This window comes from Eretmochelys imbricata, chromosome 25, assembly GCF_965152235.1.
Source record: "Eretmochelys imbricata isolate rEreImb1 chromosome 25, rEreImb1.hap1, whole genome shotgun sequence".
NCBI classification, from domain to species: Eukaryota; Metazoa; Chordata; order Testudines; family Cheloniidae; genus Eretmochelys; species Eretmochelys imbricata.
Genome location: NC_135596.1, coordinates 10,038,560 through 10,051,754, shown reverse-complemented (window position 1 = coordinate 10,051,754; position 13,195 = coordinate 10,038,560). Strand labels below are relative to the sequence as shown.

The window sequence follows — 13,195 nt, the reverse complement described above, 5'->3', positions numbered from 1 at the left end:
AGGTTTGTTCTCTCATTAGCGAGCACAATTTCTAGAACAAATGCAAAGCAGTGGATTCTCGAGCACTTACTCATCTAGAGGAGGATGTTCCAGAGGGATGGCAGCCTGGCACAGCTACTCCACTTGGCGAAAAGGCAGGCGTCCCAGACAGAGATAACCTGCAAAACCATGAGGCGATACTGACTTAGGGAAAGAGGAGGCTGAGAACAGGAAGAGGGAGATGAGAAGCTGCTGCCTACTTTTCATAGGCAAGTTCCTGGCCCCAGAGAAGAGCCCTGTAATTTGGACACCTTGAACATTTGTGTCTGCACCAGGTACAGTATTATCAAAGGACAAAGCACTTTTAAAGAGGAGCTAGGACTGAGCCTACCTGTGCAGCCTCTCCAGGATCAAGCCTGACAGATGGCCAAACGTCCGGGACCTCTCGCCAGTCAGCACTTTGCCTGCCTCTGGTTTTTTTCTTGTAATAAAAGAGAAATGGAGGGAGGAGAAAGAGGGACTATCATTAAACTTGTAACAGCCCTGAATGCCAGTAGCGTTCACTGGGGCTCTGAACAGCTGTCGTAGCAAAACAGACCAGTGGTCCATCTAGTCTAATAATTGGGTTGAGCCAGTAGCAGATGCTTCATAGACAATTGCCAACATCCTCATTATGGCCAATTTTGGAATATCCTGACCATGGGGGAATTTTCCTCCTAACTCCCCGTATTTGGGGCATAATCCCTGAAGCAAGAGTGTCTCTCTTCGATCCTCTGTGCCATTCCAGGTGCTTGGATATAGTTCTTACCTGCCAGCAGACAGACAGGGGAGTGATGTGAGATCCCCTCCAGCTAGAAGGGATGTATCTGCTGGCTTTCTGAGTTGTTACCATCTCCAGCAGGAGGGGGGAACAGGACCTTTTCCAAACAGCAATGTGGAAGTCCAGACCTTGGTGAATGCAGTGTCCAGAGGAACATCCTGCAGTCCATTGTGGGAGGCTGGCCTCACCAAGAGGTGCCCAGAATCCTACTTTGACCCTCCACACCATTCAGACTAGCCTCATTCTGCATATTGGTTCAGATTAAGTTTACAGGGGGGAAAGGTAGCAAGTTATTACAGACCTGCTTTCCAAGTATCTGGCTGACAAACTCCTCCCATACAGGGAATGACACTGTCCAGTCTCCAGCTGCTGGCAGAGATTTACCATAAACCTCTGAACTAGCACAGAGGATCTGGAGGGGGGAAAAAAGACAGATAAGGAAAATCTTCCCCATTTTGAATCCTGTCTATCGTACCTGGATATCCTCAGACATGTATATGGCTCATAATCCTTTGACTCCTAGTGAGCTCTTGGACTTCAGTAAAACCAACCTTTGGAACTCAAGGCTACAAGCTAGGCATTGTGTAAAAGGAAAGTGTTTCTTTTTATCAATTATACATTTGTGTACTTCAAACGTCCCTTTACTGTATTATCAGAAGGCAAAAAGGAATCTCCAATTTTCCTTCTCTGCACCATTCAGTGCGTTCCATCAATTGCCTACCAATTCTTCTGCTCTCTGCACTAAAATGGTCCCATTTTTTCTCCGCTATTACTGAAGTCTCTCCATGCCTCTAATCGTTTTCATCACCAGTCTTCAGCCTGCTATTTCTGCTCCATCTTTTCAGAGATGGCGTGACCATCTCCTGTATTGCGAGATGTAAAAATTCCTACTGAACGCAGAATAAGTAAGTACCAGACAAACTACCGTAAAGTGAACGTTACAGAGAATTGGAACAGCAGCTGGGAAATAAGTAAACCTTTCCAAAAAACAATCGCTACCAGAGGAAGCCATTTAGAAAAGCAAATGTAAAATGAAACCTCTTCATTATAAGAGCAAAGCCCATGAAAGCAGGAAAGTCTTGTACTAAACTGATTCCACACATACAAAATACCACAGAGGTGATATTCCCAATAGCAGCACTTCAACACCCATCTTCGTTCCAAACGCTACATTGTAACAACAAGAAACAAAAGTATTATGACAACAGCTAGGCAGCATTCTTCAGTCAATTAATTACTGAAAAATGCACTTTCAGGGAGACCAAAACTATTCACAAATTTAGCATGAATTTTATTTTATTTTATTTTATTTTTTTAACTCAAAACAGTTTGGACGTTTTCTAAATGAAATGTTTCAACTTTTCATTTCAAAATGATGTTTTGTTTAGAAATTTAGTTAGTTTTGTTTACAAATATTTTAAAAAGGGTAAAACACACCTGGAAACATAACGAAACAATAAGCCAAAAAAAATTTTGGGTCAAACAAACCATTTAATTCATTCCAAAACAACATTTTTTTAAGACTTTTTTTCATTCAGTGATTGAATGAAAAAATCAATTATTCGCTCAGTGAAAAATTCTGACCAGGACTATCCCTTTCCCATCTTGCAGTCCTGCTTACACTAGACTCGTCCACGCCAAACCAATGGGGCCATGGAACTTTTAGAAAAGGCCAACTGAGAGGAAATCTACATGAAGGGTGTACATTCTCCAGATGATGTAGAGATGATATCAACCCAAATTCCTGTCTATAGCGTAACCCACATACCAGGAGCACCAAGCGTAAGTGGAAAGAAGAAAGATGTCAAGAAGGCCATTCTGACCCAGAGGATTATCAATTGCAAGAATGGCCTAGCAGACACTGGTGTTCTAGTGTGGAATCTATGCAAATTCCTTCTCCACTTAAACAAAATGAAGAGGAAAAAGGAACTGAGGTTTGAAAGGAGATGAGAGAGATTCTGCCTAGTCACGGACATTCTCTCCAATCCTCAGATGTAGCAGGTGGTCCCCGGTTTCCACTATCAATTTTACCACCATTGCCTGTAAGTTTCACTCTGCCATCTCTTTGCAATTAAACTAGTAGCATGACTGATCACTTGGATCCATGCCTGGAAACCCAAACAATATAGATCAGTATTTCTTCCCTCCCCAGAAGGACTAGGAGAAATCACAAAGCTCCATACCATTTTTGGGACAGGTGGAAGACAGCTGTGATCCTTCAGAGCTGACCTATGCCGTCCCTATTTTAGAAACATATTCAGGATCCCATTCAGGGCTGCAAAAACAAAGGAGAGCAATACATGAAGAGAAGATGCCAAATACCAATTTGTACGGGAGGAAAACGGGGATAATGGAGGACCCTCCAAGACCTACTCTCAGCCCTCGAAAAACTTCCTGTCTGGAAAACTTGACTTCATCAGGCATAACTTGTATTGATGCAAATCTTTCCATGGATTCATTTTATGATGCAACATAACCAGCATAGATTATATACTCTCTCTGTTGAGCCCAGGCTGCTCTGGACCTCTGGAAAGCAAAGACTAAATGAATACATGCAGAAATCTGCCTTTAATAGCCTAGCTGGTGTAACATTTTACTTGGGTTCATGAGCTTCTGAAATTACATTCTAATGCATTGACTCTGAATACAATAGACTGACGTGCTTCAGGTTTGCTTGAGCGTAAGTTATTCTAGGGTATGAGACATGCATAATGCACTATCTATGGTGTTACAATGGTACTTGTTGCTGGAATGATCGAGGTGGAGTTTGAGTCTTCACTACAAACCCAAGTTTTCAGGATTTACTGTGAGACTGCAGTAGCCTGAAACTCGATACCTTGCTAGCTCACATTCTTATTTTTATAAACAAAATCCTAGTTTTAGGGCCATTAAAATCAGCTTTCAGCAAGGCACTCAGGGAGGTTTTGGCTAGCCACTTACTATTGGTCCCCGGGAAGAGTGCAGTGCATCGCTTTTTAATGTCAGCTTTGACAGTGAGTTGATTAACTACGTTAGCACGTATGTGAAGAGAGTAAATAATTGCCAGCAGTATTTGTACCCCAAAGCAGCGTTTCAACCCAGTGGCTAGGGATCTACACTGGCGTAATTCCTTATGCCAGGAGAAGGGTTATTAAATATACTGGCTTTACAGCCGGGATCTTGGTGGAAGGACCTTATTAAAGGCAGACTGGCCGGCCAAGAAAAAGCAGGAGAATGGGGACGTGACCAGGGTGGAAACCAAAACCACCTCCAGCCGAGCAGGCTAAGCTGCAAATGTATTTCTTGAAGAAAAGGCCATGGCACATTTCAGTCCCTAACCCTGAAGGATTCACGCCACATCACTCCAGTTAATACGGGCGCAGCCCCCAAAGCACCCATCTGAAAGACTTTGCTACACTAAACCCCAGGCCCTTCCATATTCCAGGGTGTCGGCATGGAAATCACGCTCCTCATCTTTGAGAAGCTAAGATTATTCCAACAGCTACTGAGACTTGTTTTCCAAACCACACATGGTCTTGTTCTGAGGTGGGAGCTTTGCTCAGCAGCCGGTGGACTTTAAGACATTTTCCTACAACAACAATTATGCAACCATTTATATGCAAATCCTGAAGAGACTCTTTCCCTCGTTTAATAAATGAGTCTCTAAACCATCTCTATTGTCTGTCTCTTCTCCTTTAAACATAATGATCTATTTATGTTGCTTCCAAAGGTCAATTCCGAATTCTTCTTCCTTAACTCCAATCTAGCTGGTGAAGCATCACCAGCACTCGAGAACAGCTCAGACACGGCCACCTGGAGATTTAAGTTTAACATTACAGCATTCCATCGCCTGCTGACTGAATGCACCCTCATGCATGGACTGCCCGCCAAAGCAATCTTTCAGTTGCACCCCCAAAAGATGCTGCTGGCCAGTTAAGGGTCACCCATTAGAGAGAGACTCTTACTCCCAATTAAAATCCCTTGACATCTATGATTCACCTTTTTTGGCCTGAGCAAACATCAGCTAACCCACTGGGAAGAGCTCGCCGAGCTGATGGCATCAGAAGCGTTGACCTACACTACTCTCCAGTCCTTGTCCAGACGCTGATAACATGAATATCTGCTCAGGCTACACTGCTGGGTCAGTTAATGAGACACACCTGAATGCACTCAGCAGACCTGCTGCAACTGTGTGAACTTCTGTGTCCTCCTAAAATGAAGCAATAGCTGGCAGGGTAGTTTGGAACAGGGGAAAGACAGTCGGAAAGAGGAGATATTTTCTTAGGATGCACAGGAGGCTTGGAAGGGGACAGAGGCAACCAGTATGGACAAAATACACAAAGACCCCCTTTACACACCATGGCAGTACAAAGGGACCTTAGAGTGTAATTTACTATCTCTAGGAGATACACCTCTCCGTTTAAAGAGCTACATGTGGCAAGCCAGTTCCCAGGCCAGGGGAAGCACTTTGCCCTTAGAAACCCTGCGTGTTACAGAGCTCTTTAATTATACTGAGAAAAGTAGGCAGAGTAAGGGAAATAAATAGCTTTTTCCTAAACGAATTTACTAATGGCTACTACCCCCAAATCAGAAATCAAATAGGTGTAGAACTAAAATAGAAAAAGTAAATATATTAAGTTTTCTTAACTCATCTAGCCCATGCCCTGGGGAGAGGACCAGGCAAGACTGTTCCTAAATCCACTAATGAGGTCGCCCGAACTAGCAGCAGACACTCTTCCTTGAGAGGTTTCAGAGTAACAGCCGTGTTAGTCTGTATTCGCAAAAAGAAAAGGAGTACTTGTGGCACCTTAGAGACTAACCAGTTTATTTGAGCATGAGCTTTCGTGAGCTACAGCTCACTTCATCAGATACATACCGTGGAAACTGCAGCAGACTTTATATATACACAGAGAATATGAAACAATACCTCCTCCCACCCCACTGTCCTGCTGGTAATAGCTTATCTAAAGTAATCGATTACTTTAGATAAGCTATTACCAGCAGGACAGTGGGGTGGGAGGAGGTATTGTTTCATATTCTCTGTGTATATATAAAGTCTGCTGCAGTTTCCACGGTATGTATCTGATGAAGTGAGCTGTAGCTCACGAAAGCTCATGCTCAAATAAACTGGTTAGTCTCTAAGGTGCCACAAGTACTCCTTTTCTTCCTTGAGAGTCATCCGCAGGTATGCATGGACTCTGCGTAACCAGAATAAGTGTCACTTCTCCCTCCCCTGAAGCACAACCAAACATAGGAGCAGGATGGAACAACCCGAGCACGGCAACCCACTGAGAACCATCCTCACTGGCACCACCTCACAGACCAGCTGCAGAACCATTTCCCTCCACTCAGCAGAAGCTGCAGGAAGTGGGTGAAAAGGAGGCCATACGTGACATGTGGCAGTCAGTAGCACAGCTGGGGAATAAGAACCCAGGAGTCCAGACTGAAGCGGGGCAGGAACCAGTTTCCTCATCCCACACATTTTTTGAGAGATCATTTTTTCCTGTCCTGAATGAGGATCCCAAAAAAAAGTCAAAAATCTCAAATTTTCACTAACCAAAAATTCAAAACAAATTTCAGTTTGGGTCAAGCCAAATGCTTCGTTTTGACTTCAACCATTTTTGTTTTGTTTTTTTCTACTCTAATCTGCTTAAATTTCTAAACAAAACAAAACAAAAGTCGTTTCAGACCAGAAAATTTTCATTTTAAGAGATGCCAAAACTAAATATTTCAACAACTTAAAAACCTTTTCTTCAACTTTTTTTTGAGTCAAGAAAATCCTCATAACTGACCCTTTCCCACAAAGAAATTAAGTTTCAACAAACTGGCATTTTTTTCAATGAAAAACCCAGCCAGCTCTAGTCCAGTCCCATGATCCAACCACTAGCCCACCCTTACTCTGTAAAGGAAAGCAGTTCTCAGACCTCATTGCACCGTGACCCCTTTTTGACAACAAATCTACACAACCCCAGGAGGGGAACCAAAGCCCAAGCCCTGCTGCCCTGGTTGGAGGGAGAAGGGGGGCGGGAAGCAAAGCTGAAGCCCAAAATCTTCTGCCTTGGGCTGGGGGACATGCACAAGAAGGATGTGGATAAATTGGAAAGAGTCCAACGAAGGGCAACAAAAATGATGAGGGGTCTGGAACACATGACTTATGAGGAGCGGCTGAGGGAACTGGGATTGTTTAGTCTGCAAAAGAGAAGAGTGAGGGGGGATTTGATAGCTGCTTTCAACTACCTGAGAGGTGGTTCCAGAGAGGATGGTTCTAGACTATTCTCAGTGGTAGAAGAGGACAGGACAAGGAGTAATGGTCTCAAGTTGCAGTGGGGGAGGTTTAGGTTGGATATTAGGAAAAACTTTTTCACTAGGAGGGTGGTGAAACACTGGAATGCGTTGCCTAGGGAGGTGGTGGAATCTCCTTCCTTAGAAGTTTTTAAGGTCAGGCTTGACAAAGCCCTGGCTGGGATGATTTAATTGGGGATTGGTCCTGCTTTTGAGCAGGGGGTTGGACTAGATGACCTCCTGAGGTCCCTTCCAACCCTGATATTCTATGATTCTATGAACCTTAGCCCCCCTGCCCAGGCCTGAAGCGTTCGGGCTTCGGCTTCAGCCCTGGGTGGTGGGGCTTGGGCTTCAGCTTTGGCCCTGGGCCCCAACAAGTCTAACACCAGCCTTGGTGACCCCTTTAAAATGGGTAAGTCCCAACCCACAGTTTGAGAACCCCTGGTATAGGGCCTTCAACTGCTCCAAGGCAAATTTAGAAGCCAGAACTCCAGCTGCCTTCAGGATCCTTGCCATTACTTGTCACTAATCCTGTAAAGCACAGAGCAACCCGAAAGTCGGGCTTGTCTGCCCTAGCAGAAGCATAGATGCCTTTTTTACCTGCTTCACTGCTACCAAAGTGAATAGTCACAACCAACTGTTGACTTCACTGGAAAAGCCGTATAAACTGACAGCATGTTAGAAGCTCAGCTGCTGAGCTGACATGGGCAAATTGACCGGCCTCTTGAAACCATCTGGCAGCACCTGCACTTGGCCCTGGAAACTGTTAGCACATTTCTAATATGGATGGCCCTGAAACAAAATCCCAAATCCAGGTCTGAACCTAGCTCTACAACAGGTTGAATCCAGTCACTGGATTTGCATACACCAAACCATGTGGGAACTTTAGATATTGATCCGCATTTCATGCACCCCTGGCTCGGCATTCACACCCAGGGGACTGGCCATAGCAGACATCGTAAATCCCGAATTCCAGTTTGGGCCACCTTTAATTTCTAGTAAGAACTAGTGCTGTAGAAGAGATTATTTAAATGTGGTGCTAGCAAACGTGCTACTTATGTATCCAGATGGAGGGCAGAGGGGACAACAGACCTGAGATGAAAAGAGCAGGGCATGTCAGGTCTGTCTTTGCTGTTCTTCAGCGCCGCTTTGTGGTAGGAAATAAAACGACGATATGCCCTATTTCGATGGACAGGGTCCCAAAGGTACAGAATAAAAAGAGAAACTCAAGAAGCAGCAGCAGGGGCTAATGGAGAGAGACTTTTGCTGCTCATGCACTCACGGATGTGTATACATGTCCTAAGCATGCAGCCACAAGCATCTTATAAACTAGTTCCAAACAACAAGCTGCATCTACTTCTAGGAACGGGGTGAATGTTTTGAATATCACTCAAATATACACACTGGTCTTGATCTTTTGCTTATGCGAACCGTCCACAGTAATAATAAATCACTAGATCCTTTCAAAACTAGCAAAGGGCTGGAGGCTTGACCAACAGCTATGTATCTCCATTTATTAATAGCGCTCTCTCTAGCCATCTCTCTAATCTGTTCATTCCAGTCCATTTTTAATCTGCCTATTTTTCTGATCTATTTATCCAGCCAGCCATACCATAAATAGCTAACTCTAGATCCCTTTACAATTCGTACAGAGATTAAATCCTTCTGTTGCTATCTAATCACTCTATCTCTGGAAAGACAAACACTCAGAATTTCTTCGTAGTTATTAAAGACACAGATATCTGAGTAGAACACTCTGGTATCTGTCCATCTGTGTATGCAGACAGTGTATACATACTGCCCATGAACATACACTCCTATATATGCAGATGGCCATCTTAAATTAATAGGCTACACAAGGGTTGTATCTATCCTGGGTTTACTCAGAACAATAAATCCTCTTCCAGGAAAAATGCAACATACCCAAATGATCAAAAATCCCTATTCTATTCCCATTACATAATTCTATGTAATTAATTTCTGAACCTTTGCACACACAGCTGCCTGGCTGCATGTGAAGATGATGTCATTCCTACTAAGGCCAACACAACAAACTTGGTAAAACATTTCACATCCAGGGCAGACTTACTAACAGGATAACTGATGACACCTAAACTGAGGACACAATCCTCCATGGACGTGGAATCGCTTTCACTAGGAGCGGGAGCGGGCCTTAAATATTCACTGTATTGTGCTGCCTTTTCAAGGGCAACAATCAAATGCAGAGTATGAGCCTCGAAAGAGACACATTCAGCTGCTAGGGAGGAGAAGGTGGGAAGGCCTCTCCTCCTGCTCCAGTGGGGGTAACAGGCTGCAGAAGGTGCGGCTTCTCCTCTGTAATCAGTAGCATTGGGCAGGAAGATGTCAGGCGCAAAGGAGATGTTCATTGGTTTGGGACCAACTCCAAGCAAGCATCATTCTCTCTATGGAAACATACATTTTCTTATTCAGGGGAAAAACAACTGTAAGGTCCTCAGGTGACCTCTGAGCCTCCATTCACAGCTTTTTTGGACTAACGCCCCTCACAAGAGGTCTTAGGCGATCTTCAGCCCATTGTGAGACCCAGATAACCCATGTATCTGTGTCACTGAAGACAAAACAGCTACCGCCCTATTTCTGGCACAAAATGCTAGGGGTTAGGGGGCGCGATAGGGGGGAAGAGGGGAAACAAAAGTGCCGCCCCACTGCTTTCTGCCCTGGAAGACAGACCCACCTGCAGCTAGCTTAGGGGAAAAAAAAAAAAACATGATTCTGTAAAGTGAAAACCATCTACCAAAGTGGACAAGATCGTTACGTACAACCTGAAGGAACAGGTCATCAGCTGTTTGGGCACAAACCAAGACCCCTGGGGGCCTGGGAGGGGTGGGTGAGAGAAGGAGTGACTCCCGTCCCCGTGGGGGCAGTAACTTCCCACCCCTTCACCAGTGGGCAACATGGTGCTTTTCTCCTTCTCCCAACCCGTTCCTTGCACCCTCCCTTCCCCCTCAGCTCCTGGGCTGGCGCAGCTGCCAGCTGGTTGAGTCAAGCCCCACTCCCCCCATCAGTGGTGGTACCAGGGCTGTCAAGAGAGCTAGCGAGACGCCGCTTCTGCCAGCCTGGCTGGTACCAGAGCTGTTGCTGCCGCCGCTGCCACTGGCTGTATCCCCCGTCCTGCCAGGCAAGGTGATGCCGGTGCCATCTGCCAGGCCCTGTGCCTGGGAGCACAGCTGCAGTTGCCCTCCCCAGCGCTGGGTGCCGGAGAGACCTGATTCCCGTTGCTTTCAGCAGCAGCAGAGGGGAGCTGGAGAACATGAGAGAGACACTGCAGTGTCCCGCTTTAAGGCTTCACAGTTCCAGGAGAGAGGATTTAAACACCTGACAGACAGTCCTGGAAAAAGCAGGACATTTGCTCTCTTGTAAAGGAAGTTTTACGAACACTGCAGTAACATGAACTGGACTGATTTCATATTGGTTGGCTTATAATATCATTACAGTGCTCTCTGTTTGGATTCAACTGTTCCGCTTATTCACAGCGCCTTCAAAAACCGGAAATCAAAGCAGAACTATTTAGTTTTCACTGGCCAAGCCCTGAGACACAAAAGACCCGCACAGCATACATGGTGAAAAGTATGTTGCCGTTTGGGTTTTTTTTTTTTAATTCAGCCATTTTTAACAATTGAAAGGATTTTGAGCATGAAAATGTGTCTTTCATAGAACTGGTCTCAATTCTCAAAAGCAACTCGTGGTTTTTGGAAGCTTCCATTTTGGGTTCCTTTCCCTTTTCGTTTTGAGAGATCCCTACACTGTGTTCTGTCACGTTTGGTAAATGTAGCAGTGGAAAATGGTACATTTAAAATGATTTCATGGCCCATTTGGGTTGTTAATCCATAAAATCATTTTTAAAAGTACCATTTCCCACTGCTACATTTCCCTAACGTAACAGAACACAGTGTAGGGATCTATACATGTCTTCTCCCAAAACGAAGTGGGAAAGGAACAGACTGTGAAAAATCAGTCTACTGCTAATGTCTGTTTCTCAAACTGCACTTAACTGGTAAAAAAAAAAGGCACATTAAAGCAAGATAAAACTAGCAAAGCATTTGCCTCAGGGGAACAAACCATTCATACAGATTGGTCCATAGACGACCATCAAGGTGTAAAGCATCAATGTGTAAAGTAAAGGTGTAAAGAATTAGGAAAGTTACAAATACTGATCAGCACCTCGGGTCCCTGTAAACATCCAGGGGAAATGGGGAGGCTATGGGGGGCCAAGCAGCAGGGTGGGAGGCTGAAATTGAAGAAAGATCTTAGGGACAGAGGAACTCTGCAAACATCAACTCCAAAACCAAAACAACCACCAGTGATTTTGCAATAATGTTGAAAAGCCCATTACAATTTCCATGAGCCGTCTTGCATTCAGGGGTTCAAACCTATACGGAAGATGATACCTAGGAAGGAAAGGGGGTTAATTCCCATTAGCATCAGGATGGTAGTATAAACAGCAATAGCCAAAAGCTATGGGAGGAAAAATTTAGGCCAGACAAACAGGAAAGGACCTGGACCCTGGACCATACTCCCAAGGGATGAAGTTGATACAATGTCAGATTAAAAGCAACAGCATTGCCACCATGTTTTGAGACATATATTAGGCTAATCTACTCCATCCAGGTTTATTCCGCCCATAGGCACAGCCACTGAGTGAGAATAGGGAGACAGATGTCCCAGTTCCCCAACTTTTTCCATGGGGTTGCATCGACTCTGTCTCTCGGGGGAGCACTTTCTGGTGAAAGTACTGAAGAGCAGACAAATAAAACAGCCGTGGGAATAATGCAGGGAGCAGAGTCCTGCAAAATGAATAGGGGTAGAGAGAGTAAGAAATCAACCAGATTACAGAGCAGCAGCCGTGTTAGTCTGTATTCGCAAAAAGAAAAGGAGGACTTGTGGCACCTTAGAGACTAACCAATTTATTTGAACATAAGCTTTCGTGAGCTACAGCTCACTTCCTCGGAGTAATTCAGAGTTAAAATCTAGTCAGCTCTGCTGTCCTGTTACTTCCAAACAACGTGTCACTGACTCATTCCCACTAAGTGAACCTGGCCTAACTCTGTGGGGTGACGTTAAGGCCTCAGAAGAGAATTTTGGCACATTTTCTTTACTGTACCTGTCTTTGAACGCTCCGCACCCGTGAATAGCAGCAGGCGCTGTTCTCGGCTCCCCACATGCCCAGGACACACAGAGCAGGGACAGAGGGTTACAGCGAGCTGCTACCAGGGTCTTTCAAAGGCCGCAGCGCACTCTGCAACACGCCGTAAAAGGCTTCCCACCTGGAGGTGAAAAATCTGGACGACTAGCAAGACGTGGCCCCCATTATGATCCCTCTGCAAATCGAGCACAAAGCACAAGGAGTTGCAAGGTAACCAACCAACAGCATGGAGCTTACACAGAACTTGTGCTGCACGTGGCCGAGGTGTTTCCTCCACCTTTAAACTGCTCCAAGCCTCAAGCCCAGTTCCTGATCATCAGTCTGAACCACCCTAAAGCTTCTTCTCCTGCAAAAACAAACCTTCCCGGAGAGAACAATGCTGCAGCCATTACCCCTAGAGTTAACATGAACAACCACACCCATAACCATTCTTGCTGCTTTGGGACCACAGCTCCCATCATGCAACAGTCAAATCTGGCTGTTAACCCTTTCCTCGCCGTCGGATTTGGAGGAAAAAAAGCACACAAAAGACAACACTGAGATGAGAGCGTCTAGAACAATTGCTAGAGAAATAGCTCTCTGGGCAGTGGGGGTTTTTTTGCGCTGCTCCTGGCTGGCGGTGGAGGGGAGCACACTGTCAGGAAAGTACCCAGGAGCCGAGCAAATGAAATACAGGAGGGAGTGAGAGGATGACTCATGTCTACTAAAAGGCAGGCAGGGAGGAGGGATGGCCTGAATTTCCTGTTCTGCCCCTGCTCTCTGCGAAGACAATGAAGACCACCTAGCTCTGCTAAAGTGCCTTTTATCAGTAGATTTCAATCAGTGTTAAAACCGAGTCACTAGATTTGCCCATTAGTTGCAAGCTGCATTTGTAGCCAAACTAAGAAAAGGTCTGGTGACCAAATCCATGCCTCAGAGTGACTGTAAATCAGACGTCTATTAGGAGTATGCAA

At 45.1% G+C, this 13,195-nt stretch overlaps 1 long non-coding RNA gene across 3 annotated transcripts in view; it reads right to left on the bottom strand.

Moving 5' to 3' along the window:
* Positions 1–13,195, bottom strand: part of LOC144280155 (uncharacterized) — a 34,049-nt gene that overhangs the window by 6,427 nt on the left and 14,427 nt on the right. For 2 of the 3 annotated variants that reach the window (XR_013348737.1, XR_013348739.1), the window contains 3 exons: positions 1,101–1,211; positions 371–460; positions 71–158 (listed from right to left, as the gene is read on the bottom strand). This is a non-coding gene — a long non-coding RNA (uncharacterized LOC144280155). Of the gene's footprint in view, positions 1–70; positions 159–370; positions 461–1,100; positions 1,212–2,982; positions 3,075–3,172; positions 3,341–13,195 lie in introns of those variants that run through there. The other variant, XR_013348738.1, reaches the window with a different exon arrangement.